General features: G+C 38.9%; 2 long non-coding RNA genes across 2 annotated transcripts; one reads left to right on the top strand and one right to left on the bottom strand.

Moving 5' to 3' along the window:
- The first annotated feature begins 1972 nt into the window (after positions 1-1972).
- On the top strand, positions 1973-6404 carry LOC311292934. The gene is made up of 3 exons (XR_014627853.1): positions 1973-2400; positions 4797-4857; positions 5406-6404. It is a non-coding gene; the product is annotated as an uncharacterized lncRNA (long non-coding RNA).
- A 3122-nt stretch (positions 6405-9526) lies between these two features.
- On the bottom strand, positions 9527-13461 carry LOC311303673. The gene is made up of 5 exons (XR_014629801.1): positions 13303-13461; positions 12627-12785; positions 12261-12405; positions 11421-12065; positions 9527-11275 (listed from the first exon to the last, which is right to left on the bottom strand). It is a non-coding gene; the product is annotated as an uncharacterized lncRNA (long non-coding RNA).

The raw sequence follows: 13461 nt of genomic DNA, 5'->3' as shown, positions 1-13461 counted from the left end.
CGGGGTGGCTTAGTTCTCATAAAATCCCCGTCAGTTCCCAACCAGGTAAGTTATGTTTTTCAACTGCAAAATCAACTTTATCACTCTTTTCTCTGCTAATTAAACACAGTTCGTTCTCTCTGATCTATCCTCTGCTCTCTCCTTCAGGCCTCCGCGCTGCAGCGTCACTGAAGTACTGCGTCTAACGTCACTAGTCCCTTAAAGGGGCAGTGACATGAATTTTCTGTCAGCATACTTTTAATCTTAAACATTAAATTGTTGTATTAACATTTTTAACATTTTTAACTCTGATGAATAAACTTACATTAAATGAATCACTTAACTTTCAAACTTATTTATGCAGCTTTTAAACTATTTATTCTTATTTATTTCATATTTTAACATGGGTTACACTTACATAACACAGATTCCTATGGCGCAATGGCGCTAGATACATCTGAATCGCGGCATGAATGATCGGTGCATTCTGAGGAAAAACTGACAAAATACACTTACTTTCTATTCACGCACACTATATTACATCAGTAATATTCAGATGCTGCCAACAAACGTGCGATAAAGTGGAGTCATCTTGGAACAGCATACGTTCATTGCATCTGCTCGGTGCACCTGCTTTTCCTTCTTGGCACGTGATCGGTGATGACGTTGAAGGGTGCGATTGGTCAATAACAGAGGAGCCTTTTGAACACATGCCACTTCAGTCGGCACAACCAATACTTACACAGTGGCGTCTATGCAGTCTAATATACCTTGCTTTTAATTAGTTCTATGCAGGTATACCAACCCAAAAGTAATAATACAGGCCTTTTATTGAAATAATGAGAAGTGTCAGCTGACTTCATTTTAAACACTGAGATTATATATTCACAGTTTACAAGAGACATTGTTTACAAAAGGACAATTTTCCAAGACATGTTTTGACTTTAAAAAAAGACAGAAAGACTCAAGTTTGACAATATGATCTAAGCAGACTCTATTCATCTTTGTACACTTAGATTATTTTTATACTGGTCTCATATTCATATCTCTTTTAATTCCTTTCATAACTGTTTTAATTTTCCTTGCTTCCATTTTGTGATTATTTTAATTCCTTTCTTTGTAAAGCACTTTTCTCCCTCTTGTTTCAAAAGCACACAACACTGAGTCAAAATTAAATAAACTTGTATTTTATTTATTTTAGTTCATGCGAACTCGTATTCGCTAAAACCCAGGCTAACGCAAGCGGTCTTCAATACGGAAATGTGCTCAGCGCCACTTCAGGGTCTGAGCAGACGTACACACTTTTCCTTGTCGTAGTACTGTGGGTTATGGAAATCTGAGCTATTCCTGCAGATCGCCATTCTAAATTAAACGATTTTTGAGGATGACTTTGTGCTCTTTTATAAGTAAATGAGATTAATCAGGCTTTGTTTACAAGGCGGAGAACTGAAAAAAGGCGATGAAGTGATCAAATATCAAATCAGCTGATAATGATAAATCAATATTAGAGTTTAGCTTTAAAGCTCTTGATGTTTGACCTGTGAAGTGAAATAAACACTTAATAGTCATAAGCATAAAGTAAACTCACAGAAGGGACTATGAGCAGAAATGGCAGAGGACAGAGATCAGCACCTGCTCTTGAGAGTGATGAAAAATCCTTATATATATACTCATACACACCTGTAATGTACATGTATTACATTTCCATGCATTAAGTCTATTGTCATATTAAGTAAAACACATTTCATTCATTCAAACAATTTCATTTTCGTAAATGTTTCACATAATGTGATGGGGGAAACATGCAGAAATAATAGCCTACCTCTGCCAATGAGATATTTAAGACTTTAAAGTCTGTATCTTTCCACATGTGCGATTACTCTTCTGCAATTCTTAAAGCAACTTTTCCTACTATTGAATGCTGTTTTTGACTTCGATGTTGATGTGCCTTTAGGATGCCTTTCCCATCCTCGCGTGAGCGCGCCGCGCACGCGCTCGAGCAGATGAAAGAGACACGGAAGTGGGAGATGGCCGCTCCTCCGCGAATTGCTACGGGACACTACACGGTTTAATTTCGGGCTGTTTGTCTCTTTTACTGTTTTATCCACTCCTTGACATGTATGTTAAGAGTGTGCTTGTGCGAACTATCCATAAGGACTACCAGTCCTGTGCCTCGGGTTTTCCTTCTCGCCTCGATCCGTCTTTTACTTCACCTGGACAGGACACACCCTCTGGCAGACGTTACAACAACAACCCTCTCCGTTTTCCACAACTGTTTTATTCAACCAGTTCTAACTGCAAAGATGTCACTCTCTCCATAACACTATGAAAGAAGAGTAAAAAAAAAAAGTAAATAAACTTAATGCCATCCACATGAATTCCAAAGAGACCAGATACAATCAAGTGTTTTCTTACTGAAATGTGAGTATTACATTATTTACAAGGATGTTTGTGCAAAAGTAACCATTCTAAATACAAACTGTACATATTAGCTAAGTATAACTTCACAAGCCTTTGTCTATTGTTTAGAACATTTAACACAACAACAAATCTCAGCTTGAACGAAAGCAGCAAAAGTATCACACTTTCTATTACCTGGCTGCGTCACTTCCGTGATCCACTTGTAACAGAAAGTTAACTTCAAACTTAAAGGGATACTCCACTTTTTTCGGAAATATGCTCATTTTACATCTCCCCCAGAGTTAAACAGTTGAGTTTTACCGTTTTAGAATCCATTCAGCCGAACTCCGGGTCTGACGGTACCACTTTTAGCATAGCTTAGCACAGATCATTGATTCTGATGAGTCCAGTAGCATTTCTTTCAAAATGACCAAAGAGTTTCAATATTTTTCCTATTTAAAACTTGACTCTTCTGTAGTTAAACCGTGAACTAAGATCGACGGAAAATGAAAAGTTGCGATTTTCTAAGCCTATATGACTAGGAACTACTCTCATTCCAGCGTAATAATCAAGGAACTGTGCGGCTGTACCATGAGTGCAGCAGGCGTAATGATATGACGCAGCGCCTGAAAATAGGTCTAATAGGTTAGACAAACTTAGTCCCGGTCACGTTGGAAGAAGTTACCGAGCTGGGGACTATTTTCAGGCGCTGCGTCATATCATTACGCCTGCTGCACTCATGGTACAGCCACATAGTTCCTTGATTATTACGCTGGAATGAGAGTAGTTCCTAGTCATATAGGCTTAGAAAATCTCAACTTTTCATTTTCCGTCGATCTTAGTACACGGTTTAACTACAGAAGAGTCAAGTTTTAAATAGGAAAAATATTGAAACTCTTTGGTCATTTTGAAAGAAATGCTACTGGACTCATCAGAATCAATGATCTGTGCTAAGCTATGCTAAAAGTGGTACCGTCAGACCCGGAGTTCGGCTGAATGGATTCTAAAACGGTAAAACTCAACTGTTTAACTCTGGGGGAGTTGTAAAATGAGCTTATTTCCGAAAAAAGTGGAGTATCCCTTTAACTCATGAGGTTAGTTAAAGGGGGGGTGAAATGCTCATTTTCACTCAATCTCCTGTTAATCTTGAGTACCTATAGAGTAGTATTGCATCCTTCATATCTCCAAAAAGTCTTTAGATTTAATATATTTATAAAAGAAAGATAGGGTGTACCGAGTCTTTCCGGAAAAAACCGAGCGTCTGGAGGCGGGCCGTGTGGGCGAAGCCAGAGCCATAGAGAGAATCCGTCGATCTGGGCTTTGTTTATAAAACATTCATCGTCGAAATGCAGGGAACAAACAGTCTACACAACTCGTTTTTGCCCCGGAAAAACAATCTGCATCCACTGTTCCTAACGCTGGGTTCTTTGGGAAGCTGAACATGGTAAGCTTTCCCTCACATCCAAAAACACACTTTGGAGACACTATGCAGCGCCACCGATGATTTCCTGTTGAAGCGCGTTGATGTGCGCGGTCTCGCTCTCCTCTGGTCGACGTGTGCGCGGGCGAGCTTTTCCGGGAGAAATGCTCATATAAGGAGTTCCACTCTGGTCTACGTCATTAGATCCACGGTCGAAAAAAAACCAGCCGAAACTTGTACCAACCCGGAAGTAAGATTTTCGGCACAGAAATTCTCCGTTATTCGTCCAAAATATTTTTTAAAAACTTTGGCCATGTTAAGCATGAGAATCCATCTCTTTAACACTGTAAACAGCTCTGAATACATGAAACACCATTGTACCCCCCCCCCCCCCCCCCCCCTTTAATGTAAATGCTCCACTGTCCCTGCCACATTACCATGTACTACATAAAATACAAATTCATGAGCAAAAAACTCTCTAATGATGATATAATGGCATTGCAATGCAAGTTTAAAAAAAAATGGTAGTACAGGTACATGTTATAATTGCCACATTGTGGACAAACTCAGCACAACAAACTACCTGGAAAATAACTGTCAGTGTTGCAAAGTTCTCAATTTCAGCTATTAAGAAGCTCAACAGAAGATAATGTCGTTATTCAGCTCAAATCAGATCAAGATTTGTTCTCATCTAAGTTAGATTACACCTTATAGCTCTATTCTGGCCTAATCAAACACAACACAAGATGATTCCTGGCTGCATTATGAGTCTGTGATTTCTGTTATTCAGAATTTTCTATACACCTCCTTCTGACTGGAGACTGAAATACACCACAGAGAGATTAAGTTCATTGCTGAGTCGTAGTCTGTCCGGCAGGTTGAAATGTTAAATTGGTAACTTAGCCAGGCTTGACTGTTTGCATTAGACTTAAATGTGCAATGTGTTCCTATCTGATCCTGACGCATAGTAAATAACACTTGTGTTATTCACACACAGCAACAATGGCTCCACCCAGACGTCACCGACGCGGAAGCATGGAGGAACCACTCACCATGTCGTGAGAGATTGTTATTGTTTTAATATTTAATGTTTATGTTTGTTATGGCTTTCCACTTGATGCAGAGGATTAATAAAAACCCAACCCAGCTCATTGGAAGAACTCATAGTTAGAAAACTCATAGATAACATTCAAAAGTATCAGTTTTCAAATCTTAGAATTGTTAAAAAAAAGTCGTAACATAATATTGTGCAAGGAATTGTGTGAAAATAAAATAATTGTATTACATTTATTAATCAAAACTCTGGCCCTGTAAATCGTACTTTGTGTGAAAAGCAAAAAATGTCATCAGAGTTTTACTGCCTTTAGTGTTCATTTAAACTGGAAACTTCAGCGATTTGTACGTATAGGTACGGTTTTTGAGTTTCGCTTAAAAGAGGCACGTATTTCCAGAGCCTGGGTAGATATAAAGTTTTAAAGTATCAAACTAAAGAAACTGTTTCATCTTTACATATCATCTATAACACACCTTTACCATAAATGTGCCAAAACATACAGAACATACCGTATAAAAATCCCTGATATTTCTGTTCTGTTTTTTCCTTTAGATCTGATGTTATTCATCTCTATGAGGAACTGAATAGACTCAATGAGGACTTTTCTTCTGAATGCAACAAGCATTTGAGGACGATATCTACTCTCATCAATGGGTTAAAAGAAGTGTACATAAGTGCTGTTTGCAGCTCTAACGCAGGAGCGAGAATGGGAGGATTGGGACTGGCAATCCTGTTTGTGGGATTCGCTTTATATGTGTTTGATGAAGAGGTTTCTCTCATTGTTGCTGCAGCCGGGACAGGAATGGCTGTCGTTGGTGGATTTAGATTTGCTTTTGGGCAATACAAGACAAGACAGCTGATGAACATTAAACAAAACATTGAAAAGGAACTTCAGGGAATTCAGGATCAACACAGCCCTATTATTGACATCTTGGAAAAAATCTGTCACCGTACTGAGGAAATATTGAGAGACGCTTCACCATCAGACCACAAAGCCCAGGCGTTGAGTGAACGTCTTACCTCCTGCTTTGATGAAAGGCACTTCTTTCAGGAACACGACAGCAGTAAAGTAGACGACTGGATGTCTAAAAGTGTGCTTTTGTCTAGAAACCTTTCAGAAATGATCTCCAAGATTTGTTCTGTGCCTGAAATCCTCAAAGAGATTATCGAAGACAACAAGAGGAAACGAGACAAACCCGCAAAACCCACACATCAACAAATAGAGTTCAAGAAGAACGCAGAGAAAGTCATTGATGAAATACGGAGATTAATTTGCAACTTAAAAAATGGAGTAAAGGAAATCAACCAAAGTGCAGAAATAATATCAGATAATTTGACTTTGGATTTTTTTGAATTATTTGACTTTTAATTTGATTTTAACCTGGCAATAAGTATGAACTGCTGAGACTCAACTTGACCAAAAGTGGTTATTTGATATTAATAGATTACATTCATTAACAATACTCTCTTGCCACAGATCGGACATTCTGAATTTTGATTTTTAAAATACATTTTGTGGAATTTTATTTTAATACATGCATGAAGCATGTCACCATTGTTGAGATTCATATGTTGATTATTGATGTCTGTGTATTAAGAAAAAAAGTTGGTTTGGTTTTGAACTAATTCAAGTCTAAGGGCGCTTTCACACTAGCACTATTGGTGCGCACCCGGGTTCGAATGACGTCAGAGCTCGGTTCGTTTGGATGATATGAACGCTGTCTTCCGAACTCGGGTGCGCACCCGCAAACCGTACCCGATTCCGCTTAAAAGGGGTGGTCTGGGGTACCGTTCATGTGAAATCCAGTACGGTTCGCTGCTGATATGAACGCAGTCGAACCAAATCGCGGAAGTGATTTACTTAACTTGTGTGTGTGTGCATGTGTGTATACACTTACCTTGACGAAAAGCGGGATTGACGCACTGCAATCGATTTCTGGCTGTCTCCGCAAAAATTGTTTTCGGCGGACAGCCTGCTGTCTTTGGAACGATTTTAGTACTTTTGCGGCAGACAGAAACAACTGTGTTTCTCTTTCTGTATCTTTTCTTTGAAAACAAAACCAAAGGTTCAAAAAAAGACGAACAAATGTGAAGCGAGCAATTCTATCCATTTTGACGCCTTTTCATTCATAGCGGTTACCAAGCAACACGATTATGCACCAGCTGCAACTTGATGACGCAAGCGTACCGCGGTTCGGATAAAAATAATATAATGTGAACACAGTCCATCGGGGGCAGGGGGAGGGGGGGGGCGCATACAAACCAAGTGTGAAAGCACCCTAAGACTCTATGAAGTTCATGGTATGTATTACACACTCCTGTACAGTTGGTGGCGGTATAATACAAAAGTAGTAATCTGCCAAAAACAAGAAGAAAGTTGGTTTGAGCGGATCCCTAGTAGGGCTGGGCGATATGGCCAAAATTTCATATCCCGATATAGCTAATTTGATATCCCGATAACGATATACATAACGATATAGCAATTTTTCTGTTAATTCAGTTCATGAATAGTCTACCGTAAATCCTCTAATATTGGCCTGTATTCCATTACCGGCCGGGTCTCTAACATTGGCCGGTCTAGCTGTTGGCGGAGGTAAATAATTATTAGAACCAACGTTTTTCTGGGCAGGCCACAACATTATGCTTGTGATAGTAACATGCAAATACCACAGGGGGGCAATGTTTGCTAACGAATCCAAGCCATAGCTACGGTAGCCTGGTCATGTCCATGGTCATGTCAATCACTTCGCTCTTGACTCGCACGTGACGTGAGACTTCAGTCACCGGTAGGCTTTAACGTTGTTTACCATGGCAGCCGCGGAGCCAAAGAGGATTTTTGGCGAAAATCAATTTTTAACCCCCTGGGTTCGACAATCGCGCCGGCGCGATAGGTTTTTTTCATATAAGTGCAAAAGAGATTCAAAATATTCTGTTGACTTTGATCTTAATTACGGAGAGCGCGCGCTATTCAAACGCAAATAATCTGAGGCGATCCACGCAAACATGTGAACACCAATCAGTTGGATATGTTCACTTTCAGGTTCACCTCGTTTTCATTTCGAGGAGCAACGGATCCGGTTGAGGAATAGGTCAGTTCTATATTTGCTTTGTTCTAATCGCAATAGTGTCTGTATACGCAAAAAGACTGTTTAAATATGAATCGCGTTTCTCTCTCTCTCTCTCTCTCTGTGTGTGTGTGTGTGTGTGTGTGTGTGTGTGAATGAATGAATGAATGCACAGATGCGCGCTGTTGTGGAGCTACTAACGGGTTGGGTTGGCTGGTCATCTAGTTGAGAATTAACTTACCCTGGTCTGAACCGCGTCTACTACCGTCTTCCCCCATGTTTGTTTATGTATTGCAGCGTGCATGGGCATGCCGTGAGGTTAATTCTGCCGTAAAACGCCTTATCGTGGCGTAAACGATAGAGCCTTATATAAAACGATAGACATTTTCTATCGTCCAGACGATATATTTCGTCATATCGCCCAGCCCTAATCCCTAGTATTAAAAGGTAAAAACTGTGATATTGTTCTAGTCAGTATTGTTATTGTGCTCCTGCCGAGGGTGTTAACCCCAAAACTCAATATTTTTGAGCTACTTAATATTTTTTCTAATTCTTTTGTTAAGCTGAATGTGCCTTTTTAACTCATAGGGAGAAGGGTGCCATTTTTCTTTTGTTCATCTTTTTTTATTTGATGAAATACGGAGAGGAATTTGCAAGTTAAAAAATGGAGTGAAAGAATTCAACCAAAAGGCAGAAAGACTATTAGACAGTTTGAGTTTAACCTGACAAAATGAAAAAATATGAACTGCTGAGACTCAACTTGTTATTGGATCCACCTGACAGATAATGAGCAGTATTGGATGATTTCAACATTTCCTTGTCCTACAACAACTGATGTTTACGTTGTCAAAAGTCAGAAATAAGTTGTTGGTTTTAGATAAAGGAAATTGATACTTTGTTGAATTCAGACATTCAGGAGTAAGATTGTTTTTGCTCTGCATTTTATTATAGATGTCATTGTGTGTATATTATGTGCTTTATATTAATCACTTTCATAACAAAACATGTAATAAATTGTACACACAAATAAATGTATTTGAAATATAAAGTGAATGAAGAAATTTGTTTTAAGGGTTAAACCCTTCTTAACCCTTTAACGTCCTCACCAAGAACAAACAAAATTTAGTTGGGGTGATAATAAAGATAATCAATGTTTACTATTATACTGCCAGAAACGAATCTAAATGATTTCACTTTCATTCAGTGTCCAAACCTAAAGAAAAGCCAAATGGGTAACGCTTTAGATTATAGCCCGGAAAGTACTGCGTAATTAAGAGCTTTACAGCTTAGCTTTCACTAATTATAGTGTACCTATTAAGTACTTGCATGTAAGTATAAGGGAACAATAATTATGCAAAGTTTGGTGAATAAATGGGTAACAACCAGGAGAATTAAAACAATATGTATACTGTAAGTATTATAGAACTAAGGGGTACTTATTCTACTATTATGATACGACAATCTTACACTCTTAAAATGGATGTGTTAAAAACAACACAATCTGTGTTATACAGTATCTTAACACACCTGTGTGTCTAGTTAAGGACAACTCATTTTGTTTTACTTTTAACTCAACCAGTGTGTTATTGTTATTGTTTTTTTTTTTTTATCGAACCATTTGTTAACAATCTACTGGCATTGTAATATAAAATTCTATAGTACTTTAATCTATAGCTTGAAAAAGGGAAAATAAAGTAAAATACTTTCAAAAACCCAACATAAAAAATATTCACTTGGAGTTATATTCTTTTCCTAAACAGGAAAAGTAAAATACTTTCAAAAACCCAACAAAAAAAATCTTCACTTTGAAGTAGATTATTTTCTAAAAAAGGAACCATTTAGAACATTGAAAACAAAAAATAAGATGGGTGTGAATTACACGTCTGACATTAGGCACTGGCGTTTTCTCTTGAACGCACTGAACGTTCGGACAGCAACAGAATTCTCCTTACAGCGTCTCAGGTATTCTTCATAGGCTCGGATGTGGCTTAATTCTCGGCTCACACTGATGTAGCTTGTCTCCAGGTCTGTCTACCTAGCATTTGCACTTGCAAGAACTGTGGATGGTTGGATCCTTTCTACCAACTCCTCTTCAGGTTCCCAATCAATCTCAAAGTCTGCCACTTCTCTTATTTCCTCCTGAACAGGATGACGTGGACGGGCCGGTCTAGGTGGCACAACCGGAGGCAGGACCAGCTTTGTTGGTATAGATTCATGGAATCTCCAGACTGCAGGAGACTGCACCAGGAGAAGTTGGGACAGGATCCGCAATTCTTTCATGTGCCTCTGAGTGACTGGAAACTGGTGCTCCAACTCTCCAAGTTTTTGACACAAAGTCGCCATTATGGATCATCCCCATAGAGCCGAGGAAGGCCAGCACAGTCATCAATCGCTCTTTTGGCAAACACTTTGGTAGCCTGTCTATGCATGTCTCCAACCATGGCATCCCATGCTCACGATATTTCACCAAGTTCCGTGAGTAGGACAGATCCAACTCCTCGATCTTTGCGCAGACATCTCTATAGGCTGCTGCTCGAGACGCAGCAGATGGAATTTGAGTTGGGCGATAGAGCTCAACAAAGTTCTTGAAATTCCAACGTGCCTTCCGGTTCTGGTTTTCATCCCAATATTTTATATGTGGGAAGAACTTCAGCTTGGACAATCCAAACTCCAGACAACGGACAGGATCCAAGCTCATGGAAGTGACCATTTCCACTGCCCTACCAAATGTGTGGGGATAGCCGAACCCTTTCCGTTCACAGACTTCCCTTGCCAACTCACCAACTGTCCGGCAGTCTGTTAATCGCCCGATTGGACGGTCAGGCCCTTTCCAGGAATCCATTGGAATGCGATCATTCCTCTCATACAGGTCGACAGAAGAATCCTGACCAAATCTTCACCCACCACTTGTGGGCCGGCCAGAAGGCAATCTGTCAACGGAAAGAGACGTAGAACTCTTAACTTCTGGAGTTCATCTTTCATCCATGTCCCCAGGGGAGGAGGACCTTCACCTACACTTGCCAAACCAATAGGACTCAGGCCGAGAAATCCCCTCATTCGAGATAAGCTGTTTGTGTTGGTGGAGCAAACACCAAGGGGTGAGGCATACTGCCTTGATGTTGCGCAAATTGGCCATCCAGAAAAAAAACTGCTCAACTGCCAATTCCAACTGGAATGCCTTCTAGGAACCCACCAAGTCCCTTCTGTTTGTGGAGAAGGTCAAACAATGTACTGCTCAGGTAGGTGGCTACTGGCTTCACAATGTGTCATAAACCTAACCCATCATCGTTGTCTTTGAAGGGTGTGTTATTGTTCTTAACAATGTAATAAGAATTTGAAGATCTCTGTAACATGAATCTGTAGCATGATAGAAAAACACAAAATGTAATGACATTTTTCATGGCTGATATAATGGCTGACTTTAAATTCTTTGAACTACTAAAACTAATTGTGTCCACTGAAAGAAAAACAACATTTTGACAGAACGAGCAAAGTAGCCTACCTTCACTACCTTCATTATCAGTTGGCATGACCAGAGGATTTTCACTGTGGACATCTTTTGCAATTTTGGAACAATATTTCCTTCCCATTTTCGAAGAAAGAGGTCATCCTTTCCAGAAAACATTTTTCCAAACTCAATGTCAAGCTACAACACAGGATAGAATACACAATTACAACACTACTGTGTTTCCTCAGTATGTTCACAAAATATTGAGTCTTTTCGAGTCAAGTTTTAGTCAATCTTAACTTTAGAGAGGCATTGTGGGTCATTCCAGGTTATGAATAACAGTAGAAAAAAAAAATTAAGAATGGCATGCCTACAAATCGAGGATATTTTTCAAAAATCTGTTGGGGACTTGTTTGCGACCCATAACCTGTGATTACTGTATGTTTTCTCCATGCCAGATTTGATGGTATTGAGGTTTTCTGGAGATGGTTTCATCCTTTTGATCACAGTCGTCCACTCCCGAGAGGACTCCTCCTCCACTTCAGCAGTTATTTCCAAAGTGATAGACACTCCAGAGGAATCACTGATTCGACTACGTTTGCGCTGGTAGCGACGCTGATCATCATGAAGTTTCCTCCGTAGATTCCGAAGTCTCATCTCAATAAATCCACTGTGGGAAACTGGGTCATAGAAATGTTCCTGGATGAAAAGGGGAGGATAACAATTGTAACTTTCACAAGAACCCATGATGTGTGATGAGCAAACCAGCAGAGTGGATGTACTTTTGGTGTTATTGTAACTTAATATTGGTAATTTAAAAGATAAAAATAAAACCAATTACAGTCACTAAATGTTCAATTGATTTGTAACCTAACTAATTAACATCACACTTACTATTCCAATTTGCATTTATTTAAAGTGGGCTCTGTGTGTTTTAATTACAAATCCTTCATTCTCTTCTCCCATCTTGATCTTCAGAGAAGGAAACAGTGTTACCACACTTTCTGCCAACATCCGTTTCTCTTCATTACAAGGGTAACTATCAGCAAAATAAAGACATAACATGGAAGAATTACCCAATACATAATACATTAAAATAAAATACAGGAACCAAATTCAGTCAGTTTTCTCTGCTGAAAGTTTTTTCCCTAATTATGTTCAAATTATTAAAAGTAATCAGTGTGTTTTCAAAGTATTCAACATCTTTATACATTATCACATTCACAGTTGTTTTAGTTAATTTCTCAACTGTAAACTTACAATCCACTTTGTTCCACCAACGCACTGACTCCTATCTTCACAAGGAGCTTTCTTGATGTCTTTGAAAACATTCCTGAAGCTTCATAATCCTTATATATACTCAGACCTTTGCTTTATCAGTGCTCGCATTGTGTCTACATCAATTATATTACGGTGATGCTGGAAATATAAAAAGCACAAAGTAGTTTTTATTAGATGAGTTAGTGATTAAGTCACTCACTTATATTGCTCCTGAATGAATCAGCAGTTTTGAATGAGCTGATGAATGATTCACTCATTAAGACATCACTTAAAACTGTGGTATAAATTATTGAATGATTTGACCATAACTCATTACTATCCTTGATATTCTAACATAGGTCATTTTCATGTGTGTGTAGACTTGTGTGGATTGAGTTGCTGCACTTCTCCCCACACAGAATTTACATATCAATGCAGGAAGAGAGTCCCCCCTTGGATAGGTAGACCTCGGTCAGAGAGTCCCCTCTTGGTGAGTGTAGAGCGATATTGGTCTATAGTAATATAGACATGTATGTGTGTGTGTGTGTGTGCAATGGCACATAACAATAGCAAGTAAATTGTTAGGGACTGCATAACCAAGCATAGAAAGTATTTATGAAGAGAGAGAAATAAATAAGAAAAAAAATATTATGAATGATAAGAGGAGTCTTCTCACCTCTGCTTTTGAACTGTTGCCGCCGGGCCGTCTGTATTTTTACACCGTTGTAGATTTAAATGGTCTTTCCTCAAGCAATTATTTTTTATGATAACTGATGTGGTTGGTCTTTTTTATAAAATTGTACATTGTATATGTTTATCTATGCATATTGTGATC

This window comes from Rutilus rutilus (assembly GCF_951802725.1).
Source record: "Rutilus rutilus genome assembly, chromosome: 1".
In the NCBI taxonomy this organism is placed as follows: domain Eukaryota; kingdom Metazoa; phylum Chordata; class Actinopteri; order Cypriniformes; family Leuciscidae; genus Rutilus; species Rutilus rutilus.
The sequence above is the reverse complement of the archived record's forward strand: the minus strand, read 5'-3'. Positions and strand labels throughout refer to the sequence as shown.